The sequence below is a fragment of the Haliotis asinina genome, chromosome 6, assembly GCF_037392515.1.
Source record: "Haliotis asinina isolate JCU_RB_2024 chromosome 6, JCU_Hal_asi_v2, whole genome shotgun sequence".
Classification (NCBI taxonomy): Eukaryota; Metazoa; Mollusca; class Gastropoda; order Lepetellida; family Haliotidae; genus Haliotis; species Haliotis asinina.
The window spans coordinates 41,394,751-41,407,317 of record NC_090285.1 but is presented as its reverse complement, the minus strand read 5'-3'; the positions used below and the strand labels follow the sequence as shown (position 1 = coordinate 41,407,317).

Sequence of the window (12,567 nt, the reverse complement as noted above, 5' to 3'; positions counted from 1 at the left end):
CAAGCTGCACAAGATCCTGAACATCAGCAGCAAGATTGCTGTACCCAGACTAGACTACATCTACCACAAGAGGGTTCTCTCCCTCGCAAAGTGGCAGCCAATCCAACACACGTCCTCACCATGAGATATGTCCTGCCATCAGGCCGCAGATATCAAGTGCCCAAACTAAAAACTAAATGTGCAAAATGTTTGTTTATCCCTTTGAGTATAGCCATTTTAAATGACTCTACAGACTAACATTTAGCTACCTAGCAGTGCCATATATCTGGAACCAAAATTCATGTATATCTTGTCATAATCCTATAATTTTTTGTGTTTGAGTATTATGTGTGTTTCATTGTGTTGCTCTATCTGTTACATGTAAAACAAATTCCCTTCAGGGTAATAAAGTATTATTATAATGTTTTACAGATTAAAATATAAATGCAGCAGAGAGGGTTTGGGTGATCATGGCACAGTCAGGCCGGTAAGGCTTATCATCAGCTCAGGGTCCTCGCCCAGACAGCCAATGGGACTTCTCCCAGAAAACACTGCCTAGTCGAACCCACCAAGAACTTTCCGGAGAATACTGAGGCTCCCAAACACTGCAGCCTTCTGCATTACCCAGATTGTCAGACAGGCTGTGCTCCTGTTGGAGAACCTGGGCACTCTCCTAATGTGCGCCAAGAGATCAGGAGGTACCAAACCAAGTGCATCGAGAACAATGGGAGCCTGACGACAGTGTACTTGGGATGCAAGTGAGATATTTAAAAGGCGAGGTCTGCATATTTATCATGCTTTTCCTGAATCTTGCCAGTCACATTGCTGTCAAACAGGACAGAAAATTCAATGACATAAATAATTTCATTGGCTTTATCAAATAGGACAAGATCAGGTTTGTTAGCTGGAATTCGTCTCAGGCTGTATATTGGCCTATTCCATAAAGTTTGAAAGCATCATTTTCCAGGATGCCCTGGACATGTTCAGGGTCGTACCATGGATGGACCTCTGGGTCAAAGCCACAGGCATGGCAGAGACAATAGTAAAAGCAGCTAGCCATGCAAAAAAATGTCTCTTAAGATATGTTGTCTGTGTCAAGGAAGGACATCCACTGACAAGGTGTTGGACAGTCTCTGAAAATTCATTGCAAAGACGACATTTCATGTTCACATTTTGATTAAGAATCACACTCTGGTGATTGTGAGTGGGTAGTGACTGGTCCTGAGCAGCAAAAAGGAAGCCCTCAGTTTCACATTTGAGACCAGCCAACTTCATCCAGGCGGTTGGATTGCTATTCTGTTCCACACATATACACTCAATGCAATGGCTTCTCAGACAGCTTATCCACAAATGACCGACTCTGGACACACTGGTTTGCTCCCATCACTGTACCGTCCATCAGTACATCGCCATCAACAAAATCAACCTCAAATTGCAGATTGTGTCCAACAACCTTGGCACGTTTAAAATAGCTATGGAATTCCTTGCTTTCATCGTGAGTCTTGATGTGCATCACCTGAGGATCATCCTATAATAAATATGTGCAAAAGTACACAATAAAATTCTATTATGAAGAGCTTTCTCATTTATCAAACCCAGACCTCCAGAGTTGATTGGCATATATAAACGATTAAGAGAGGAACGAGGGTGGTGTGTTCTGTTATCAGACATGATCCTTCTGGTCAGGCGGTCAAGACCCTGGATGTCTTGTTTTGTCCAATTAACTACTCCAAAGGAATAGGAGAGGACTGACAAGGCAAAAGTATTGGTGGCTTTGACCTATTTTCGAGCATTTAGCTCTGATCTCCAGATTTTCTTTAAACAAGATTTATACTCGACCTGAAGTTTATCTTGAATCTAGGCATTCTGGAGCTTGTCTCGAACTTGCATTCCAAGATAGGTGTATGCCTGATCTTCCACAAGATGCTCAATAACCCCTCCCCCTTGTAACTTGACCGATCCATCATTAGTTACCTTGCCACATTTCAAATGAAGAGTATTACATTTGTCAAGTCCAAATGTCATGCCAGTATCACTAGAAAAGGACTCGACAAGGAGAACCTGTTCTTTCAGCTTGGTCTCTCCTTTGGCAAGGAGCTTGATGTCATCCATGTAGAGGAGATGAGCAAGCGGTCTTGGGGATCCGTGCTGAGGAGGTCTGGGATGGTATCCCTCCTCCCTATTGAGCAGAAAACTCCAAGGATTTAAAGACAGGCAAAAAAGCAAAGGACTGAAGGAGTCCTCCTGAAATATTCCCCGTCTGATTGGAATAGATTCCAAAGTCTGCACCTGCCCTTGCAAGTACATCTCAAGTTGAGTCGACCAGCAACTCATTAAAGACTTGAGTAAATCAAGTAGTCACTCAGGGAGGTCAATACACTGAAGAGACTTCAGAATCAATTCGTGTGGGACAGAGTCGTATGCCTTTTTGTAGTCTATCCAGCACCTGGGCCCACTTGCACAAAGCAATCTTAGCGCTACGACTGTCTTAAGCCTATGTTGAAGAATAGGAGTTACAATCATTGTAGCACTAAGATCTCTTTGTGCAAGTCAGCCCTGGAGAGGTTGCGGTGATAAGTTTTAGCCTCTTCCAAAATCATTTTCTGTTCAAGAAGTTGATCCATGCACCCCAACATCCCTTTCTCTCACTTCTGCTCTCAGTAAATTATATCATAGGAAGAGCAGTAAGATGACATGAGGTTAGTCAAACACCCAGTGAATAATTTGTATTGAGTATTCAAACATGTGATAGGGCAGAAATTTTTGGGATCAGTCAAGTCTCCTTTTTTGGGAAGGAGTACTGTACGACCTTTGCAGAACCATGGAGGAACATCACCTGTGTTCACAAGAGAATTAAAGCAGTGAAGTATCGGTGTTTGGATGCAGGGAAACAGTTTCCAAAACCAGTTTCGAATGCCATCAGGCCCAGGAGCTGTATTAGATTTGGACTTTTTAATGACACTTTTCAGGCAATCTGGTGAGATGTTAAGAAGGTTCAGATAACCTGTTCGGTATAGCCGACAAGAGTGCAAAATCTTAAAAATTATATTGTGTCACATGTTTGCCTGAAACAGGATTAACTAGTGAATATGATACACATTGAGAGGTTCATTGTGTGTAGTAATTATTGTTTCAGGTGATGACATACAGGAGGACTTAGGCGGGATGTGGTTTTAGCTGTTCGGTAATACCCGACACTGCTCTGTCCTTGAATTTCCTAACAATCTAAAGAGATTCTACAAACTCAGTTTCTTCTGTGACTGGCTTGAAATTTTGTGTTGCAGTATGTTTGGATACTTGGGCTGAATGAATGAGGCCAAAGTGCCGATGTACAAAAACATACTAGCACTAATACTACCCTAACTCTATGTTAAGTTGTGGGAGTTATGACCACCTTAGCGCTAAGATTCCTTTGTACAACGGCATCCAGATGTGTAAAGAAAAATATCTTCCAACCATGCATGCATATTTACAGGATTTATTGTTTTTGTTTACAGTTCCATTACAGACATAATCAATGACCTAGAGTACCTGTTTGATGTGGACTACTTACTGCCAAGAACAATCATGGCAAGTGCAAAGTATGAAGATTTACTTGGCATCATGGAACTACAGAAAGTGCCCCCAGAGGTTTGCAGTGGAACTCTGTTTTACTTCTGTTGCATCCGTGAAATCTATTTAAACAAAAGTGAAATGTTGGTAAGTTTGTTTTTTTCAATGTTTCTCAGGCCTGTTTTTATCAATTTGTGAACATGAAAAATGACAAAAATAGAATCTGAAGATATGCAATCACTGGAAGCTCAGAGTTACTTGAAACAATTATGCTTAATCATCCAAATTATGGGCTACCTTATGAGTGGCTAATAATAATCTAGTCCTTGAATTTTGCTGCATTTATTTGTTGGTTGTTTTTTTTTTCTAAAACAACTATAGTGAATTACTATTCCTAACTATTTAGACAGATTTCAACAATAGTATCATTACAGGCCTCTCATAAAGAAAATGGTATCTTCCCATATTTTGCAGTGTTCTCTTGCTTTAACCCCATTTAGTAAGACTTAAATAAACTCTGGAGTCAACATTATACACAATTACAGATGTAGGAAAATAATAAATGCTTTCAACAAATAACAAAAATGGTTTAGAAAGCCATCTGTCCTTAACCATCAGTAAGTTTCAGTCTTGGCAATATGTGAACTCTTGTTCCTGATTTTGAAGCACTGCACATAACCAGTCCATGAATGAAAATTTCATAAATAGACATTTTGAACAGTAAGGAAAATGTAACTGTGTAGTGGGGCTGAATTCATGTTCCATTTTTTCAGGCAAATTTTGGTTTGACTTTTGATCAGTGCTTACATTTCTCATGTCTGAATTCATTTCATCCTATTAGTAGGCATATTTGACTCTTTAAAATATTCATCCTGTAAAATTATACATGCTGCTGAGGTCATATTCAGGTGAGCTAAAGTGCCATGGATATCTGTTTTTTGTACATGAAGTGCATTTGTCATTTTTGTTCACTCTTTGTGTTTACTGTTTACAGTACATTGCCAGATGTATGGACAAGGTTGCAAAGAAGTTCAATGATGAGAGAACAAAACTGAGATGCCCAGAACACAGTTCAAGGTTAAAAAAAACCCACAGAGCTATTTTCATTTACAGTTACTTTTTTTTTTTTTTCTAAAGCCTTCCCTTTAATGAATACTCATGACTGACGTTGTAGTAGATTGGCGGCCAGATTGTGGTTCATCATTTTGATTTTGAAAACTCCATGTTGATGACACCTGTGAAAAGTTTTAACTGTATGATATTTCATTTTATAACTGACTTCTTCAGAACTACTGGATGCACTCAGGTGAATTTCTTTGAAGGGCAGTCAAAAATTCATTTTTCCCTTTATTGAAACCTCTATACTGAATCTTTTCTTAATCAAAAACTAATACTATATTTATTACTTATATAATTGGGTATATTATATGCAGTTGTTAAAATGGATGTGTTTCAGAGTTTCACAAGAAGACTGCATAGCATACAGGAAAATGTGTTTAAAGATTACAACAGATCTACTACAACTGTGCTTAGAAAATGAAAACCAATACATGGAAGTAGTGGAAGCTGTAGCAAATCTCCTTGCCTCCAGTGTTTGTGAATGCAGCTCACATGACGCAAAGCTAGATGGTGGTCATCAGACAGAACTCAAAACTGATTTGTCACCCTTGTGGTTTCAACTCCATGACTGGATGAGGCAACGGATATCTTCAGTGAGTGACTGTGGGAAATATATTTTGGTAAGTGGTACTTCAGTACTCAAAGTGGTGTCCTGGTATATCTTCATTTCTTCTGACCCAAAGTCTAATTCATAGTTTATGCCACTACAGTGGAACAGTTTTAATGGTCATTACGGTCCCCCATGAAAATGCACATCTCAGAGTAACAAATGTTGTGCATTTTTTCTGTTTCCAGCCTTATAAGGTTCCTTAATTATCTATGCTTACTTGATTTAGCACTATTATTGTCAAGTAGAGATACATTGTAAGATGAAACCATACATTCTTTTAAATGAATCTTTGCTTCACTTTTCCCACAAATGATAACATCTTAGATCTACTTGTGATATGAGTTGCAACTTCGTAGGCAAAAGTACACAGACAATAGCTGCAGAGTGTGACCTAGTTTTAAAGGTTCTCATAATGTTTAATTGTAATAGTGTATTTGTTTGGCTACTTGAGAAATGATTTTGCAGGGGTACAACACACTGATGCACTTGGACTTCGGCTCAGATCATCTGAACACAGTGTGGCAGACTGTCCTTCTTGATGCTGTAGAAAATGTTTTTTCAGAGGTGATTTTTTCAAAAACATTTAATATTATCACTTATGAACAGTTACTGCACTTTCATTTTTCTTGTATTCACATGCCCAAGCTTTGCATGAGCCTGTAAGTGTTTCTTACATCACAATGCTGTCAGCTGCACACATTAAGAACAGACAATTACATGTTACATCAGTCTGTCTTAATGTACCATTGCACAATCAGAATACAGAAATGTGCACCAGCCTCTTATTAGTCCATAAAGATATTAAACAGAAATTTCTACCATTGCAGTTGATATTTTCTGTCATTCTTCTCAGGTTTGGCACAAGATATTTCTTACAACATAATGAAGAATTGTGATTTTACTGGTTTGGAACAAGTGTTTTACTGGTTTGGAACAAGTGTTGTACAGCAATATAAATCTGATTTACCGTACCTAAGGAAAATAATTTACTGTGTGCACATGAGTTCTGCAGATCAGACATAATAGCCATTCATCCTGACACCATACTTTCATGAGAAGTAATGAGACATTGTATTCTAAGGAGGCTTCGGTTTGCTGGCAAAAAACCTTGACAAAACAGTGGAAAGAATTGACAGTTTGCATTTGGTTGACTGTGATGGGTTTTAATAAGACTTTGCTTTTCCTCAGTAGTTATAACATGAATGCTTTAAACAAACAAGGGCAACTTCAGGCAATGGACTTCTGCCTATAATAAAGAAGATTTTTTTCATTATATGCATAAATGGCATGTGTGACCTTTCTAAATTCAGCAAATTCAGAAATGCAGCATCTGTTTGATGAAAGTATTCATCTAGCAACAGCAAGCCTTACAAATGAGAGATCATGACACAAATTACCAAGTCCATAAAATTAAAGTTTTAAGATTTTCCAATGTGGTAGGCTGAAATAATTTGTGTTGTACCCAAAGTATGTTCATCTAAAATGTTTAAAAGGCCTTTCCATTTCCTTTTCACCAATGTCCATACCGGGTCTCATGTTCATGCCTCCCCAGATGTCTCCAAAACGATGCTACAGTGTACACATGTTTTGTGACACAACACAAATCCATGCCTCCCTTCAAGAAAGAATGACAAATGCAGCATTCAGATCACTGGAAAGTTTGATCATGGTGAGCTTTTCTACAGTAATTATCAGCATGATTTTGTTATACAATTATTCCATCTCATGTTTTGCACTTTCTCCTGTTGTTACGACCTAGGAATGGAAATGATCTGAAACACAACTTTCTTTCAAGTGTGTGGATTACTTTTTCTTGATGTCTGTGGGGAACGGTTTAGGGGAATCTACCCTCCTGGAAAGTTTCATCTTTATAATAGGTCTCCTTTGACCTGTCAAGAGACAGGAGGAGGAAGCCTGCCTCCATGTGAGCTATGCTACAACCAACATACTTGGATATCTGTTGTCCATTGTACAACCATGTGATACGTGCATGCTGTGAGATAGGCTAAGTTAAATTGATGTTTTACAAATTTAAATATAAATTCTATATTTATAATGCGTATCTCACATGATGGATTGTTAAAAGAAGCTAAAGATCATGTCTAATCAAAGGATGTGAAAATAGAAATGTGAGGTAAGATGAGAATTTTTAATATAAAATTTACAGTTTCAATAACAGCACAATCATGCAGGTTATGTTGATCATCCAGACACAGTCATGCTGGTTAGGCTGATCATCCTGGCACAGTCATGCTGGTTAGGCTAATCATCCTGGCACAGTCATGCTGGTTAGGCTGATCATCCAGGCTCAGTCATGCTGGTTAGGCTGATCATCCTACGACAGTTACATTGGATAGGCTGTTCATCGTGCCAGTCATGTTGGTTAGGTTGATCATGCTGGCACAGTCAAGCTGGTTAGGCTGATCATCATAGCACAGTCATGGTGGTTAGGCTGATCATCTTGGCATTGTCATTCGGGTTAGGCTCATTGCCTCCTCACAATCATGCTGGTTTTGTTGATCATACTGGCAGTGTCTTGCTGGTTAGACTGATCATTCTGGCAGACATGCTAGTCAGGCTCACCATCCTGGCACGGTGATGCCTAGTATACTCACCGTCTGGGCACAGTCATGCTGGTTAGGTTCATCATCCTGACACAATCATACAGGTTAGACTGATCATCCTGGGATATTCATGCTGGTTAGGCTAATTGTCATCTACAGTCAAGTCAGTTGGGTTAATCATCATCTGGGCACATTGATGTTGGTTAGGCTCATAATCCAGGCACAGTGGTATTGGTTATGCTCATAATCCAGGCACAGTTATATTGGTTAGGCTCATAATCCAGGCACATTGATATTGGTTAGGCTCATAATCCAGGCACAGTGATATTGGTTAGGCTCATAATCCAGGCACAGTGATATTGGTAAGGCTCATAATCCAGGCACAGTGATATTGGTTAGGTTCATAATCCAGGCATAGTGAAGCTGTTATCCTCTCACCCATCGCCTCTACTGTTGTTTTATAGGGTGTTTCCAGAGTTCCGTCAAATGTGAATGTAAAATTTCTGTTGGTTGTTTTGTGATGAATCTGATGGCTGGAAGTACTTTTTTTCACGGAATGTGATTCAGATAATTGAAGGAGTTGCAGGTTTGTTCTTGGGACTCATACCTTCTACAAACTTTTTTTCTGGGTTTTTAAAAATGCTACTTTATTACTAGAAATAGACATATAGCAAACAGCCATTGCCGTTTAATGCATGTCCATTTCAAGTCATTATTGCAGATTGCTCAGTGTCACTTTCAGCAATGAGAAGGTTGTTATCCATAAACATTTCAGGTATTCATATTTCTACAGCTCATAAATGCCTATTGAAGATGTATATTTTGGGGTGAATATTATATCAATCCTTTCATTTCTGTACTCCATGCGCGTATGCATGTGTTTGTGGCATTTTTCTGTTGTGAGGAAAAATATTGTCAACTAAGGTTGTACAAGAATGCTGCCAGATTGTGTTAGAAATCTGACATCTGATTGACCCTATGCATACTTTATTACAAATGGATGGTCAAAGTTGGATCAGGATTCATCTGGCGTGGATGTGTCATCAGGTGAAGACCCAGCATTACAGTCAAACCCTGTTTATCCAGACATTCTGGTTTCACTCAAAAATCGTCCGGATAGCGAGATGTCCGGTTGACTGGATCAAACTAGCAAATCATGAAAATTAAGTGAAAGCAAACTATTTTCATGTATATCAATAAATCAACAGTCAGTAGTAATATCAGTGAATCATCATAACATATAAGTGTACCAAAGGTGGAATGCAGGTTACCATTTGTGAGGTTGTATCAGACGTAATCGTGTAGCTTGTGGAGCTTCAGGTGGTAAGTTCGATGACAAAAGTCTGTATTTTGCCAATTGCATATTCTTTATTTTTAATTTTCAATGCACTAAGAACATATTGAATTGCGTCGAACTAATGCTGTCTGCAGAAAGTAAACTTCCAGACGGGATCACATGACTTAGATCATGTGGCAGGCTATTTTGAACCTGCATCGCGACTGATAGTAGGGGTCGATTTATAACTGTTATATACAGTACAATTACAGTGTAGTTTACCTTAATCCTACTTGACATGTGTTTTTGTTACTGATGAGATGTTCTCACACCCACCAAATCCTAATGAACAACCTGAGTGACACGCGTCCCTAGTGTTTTGATGGCTAATTAACCAATTCACATCAAATGCCTTCCGATAGATTACGAATGAAATCACATAGTTGTGCGGTAAACGTGACACATACAAATGCACGTTGCACAGATCTATCCATCCAGATAACTGGATCATTTTTCAATGGAAATGTATGGGAATGGTTTGAAAATTTGACATCCAGTTCAAGAAGCGCGGGGTCCGGTTAAGCGAGTACAATTAATGAACATAAGTTTCGTTTCACATAAAAATCGTATGGAAGGCAGGGTTTCCGGATATGTGGTGTCCGAGTAAACGGGGTTTGACTGTATATGAAATGCTGTTTATCAGATGTTGCGAAACTGTTCTCACTTATGAAGCTGTAAAATATGTGTACAATTCTACTTTTCAGGTTGATGACAAGATAGCAGCATCTACTCCACTGGGATGTAACTTTGGATACTTAATGTCCAGATTACTTGAAGATCACTGGCCCAGAGATGTGGATGAGGAGGGATGTCTCCATCATGTTTTGACATGGAAACCTCTTCATCTTTATTTCAAAAGATTTTGTAATAATATTTCACTTGTTACAATCGTGTAATGACAAACAAGTTGACACCAAAATATTTGCGCTAGCTATCATTCATCAGGGATGACCATGTAAAGTAAAGTGATGTCATGTTGTGTTCGTCTGGCATTCATCCTCTCAGAAACAACAGAACCAATGCAGCTGAAACTTCATCTGACTGTTAAAGAAATTGGGGCACCTGGATATTTTAATAAATTTAAAAAAAAAATATTTGTAGACTAGATATTATACAAAGAGACGAACTTCAGTGTTTTTCTTTTTGTAATGACACCATCTCATGTTTTTTAGGATCTGTAAATATTAGTGTTAGTTTTTATTTATGCAGGAATTGGTTGAGTGTGATTGGGGACAGCATGCTTTGATTATTGACTGACTGTCTATGCTAACATCCTGTACTGGGTGAGCCACAGTGCCGCAGAACTAATTCTTTAGAGCATAATAATGTTGATAATAAATCATTTTAGTATCTTAGGTTTCATGGAAATGAATAACCAAGCCAACTATTTATCTTCAGTGGCTGATGAAATGTCACAGAGACTGCTGACTGTGATCTGTACAAGAAATCTTCAGAAAGCTGTATCACTCCTGGAGAAAGTAGGAATAACTCTGTGTGATGGAAATATCCCAATATCACATCTGAAGTTGATTGCTGATGACACTGAAAGATTCTTGGATCTTCTCACATCATCTAAAGTCTGTGATGAATCTGAAGGCCAAATGATGAATGATATCCTACAAATTCGACTGAAAGAGCTGACTGTCTCCAAATGCAATCTGAATCAGACCAGTGTCTTCCTGAATTATTGTAAACTTATCCCCAATGGTATTCATATTTTCATTACATTCATTTTTAGATAATTTAAACTGAGTATTTGCTTTATCTATCCCTGAACTGTAACAGCAAAGTATCTGCTGTATGCCCACAAGATCCAGAGATTTCATGTGTCTGGCATTGAAAGTCAAATTGTTTTGAAAAGTGTCGTATTTGTTTTGCATTGTTCAACACATCTGATACAGTTTGAGCGTTATCTTTTCAATTGGATGTATTGATTGTACCTATAAATACTGACCATATGACCTTACATTCTATCAGTCTACTGTTTGACAAGTATTAGATGAGCCATGACCTGACAAATGACCCAAATTCGCATATATGGGAAGGCATTCAACTTAAAAAATGAGTGAATCAGGTTGCCACCTACAACTTGACAAATTCAATTTCTTAGTGCAAATTGTGTGTCCGGAACACACGTTAAACAGAAGTAGCATTGAGTTCACGCCACAGTCAGCATGTATTGCATGTGCTTAATCCCTGATCTACCTCATGTACTTGTAGCAACCAAGTGTATTTGTCTACATTCCCTGCTCTGCCTACTTGTCACAAATGCATTTACTGCAGAGGCTCATCTAATATGTGTCAAGCAGTAGTCTGGTCTTTGAAAACATCTGGTAGACAAACATAAGGCATCAATCTTTTCTACGTTTTCTCACTGTGGAAAGTTAAATTTGAGTTACATAACATTCTCAATCATTCCAAATAGGTGGAAAAAACTTGTGAACATGGAGTTGTTTTGATATATTCAGTATTTCCAAGATAGGCAATGAGCTAAAGGACATGGTATTGTTTGTATCATTACAGTGGATTCTGAAAAGTTGTCAAACTTTGTGAGGGACTGGAAAGAGCACATTGATGCGGATATACTCTCATCTGTCTGTGATCCTTTACCAAAAGCAGAGGCAAAAACGACTCAGGTTGATATGTATGAACCTCAAATGCACCAGATGCCAGTTTCAGATGATGCACTAGACATTATACCTCGTCTTGTGCAACTGAAAGACAGTTTGCTTTTCAAGGAGATCTGGAAGAAAGAGGCAAGAAAGATCATTCATAGATGTGCCTTGGAACATGCTGTTCATCGTGTATGGACTGAAGCATTTTCATCATGGACAAATTTTTGTCAGAGGTTAATTGATGGTATCCATACATTCAAAGCTGTCCAAAGTCATGTGAAAGTTCTTGATGGTGACTTCAAGAAGATAGAAGAAGAATTCAAGCTAATAGATAAGGCTTGTGACAAATCATCTGAGAAGTGGGTTGAAAAGCGAATTTCTCAGCTTCAGACTTATGAGAACGTTCAAGATTGTCAAAACATTGCAAAACTAATAGTGGAAGTTAAAGAGGTATACTGTCTAAAAGGAGACTTTGGACCTGTCATCAAAATCAAAGAACTGGTAAATACATGTACATATATTGTTGATACATACGGAATATGTCCGCTTCTCAGTTCATAGATTATTACATAGTAAGATGTTTTGTACATCTCTAGTTTAGCAAATTTGTGTTGTTAATGCACACTTTCAGTATGAGGGATCTAATCTACAGCAATCAGAGTCAGGGATCTAACCTACTTAGCCACTGTAGCTTTCACAAATATGGTCTGAGTGAGTGAGTTTAGTTTTATGCCACACACGGCAATATTCTAGCTATATGGCGGTGGTCTGTAAATAATCAAGTCTGGACCA

General features: G+C 38.4%; 1 pseudogene; it reads left to right on the top strand.

Annotated features, from left to right (window-relative positions):
• LOC137287882 (E3 ubiquitin-protein ligase rnf213-alpha-like) overlaps window positions 1-12,567 on the top strand; it is a 140,658-nt pseudogene that overhangs the window by 41,031 nt on the left and 87,060 nt on the right.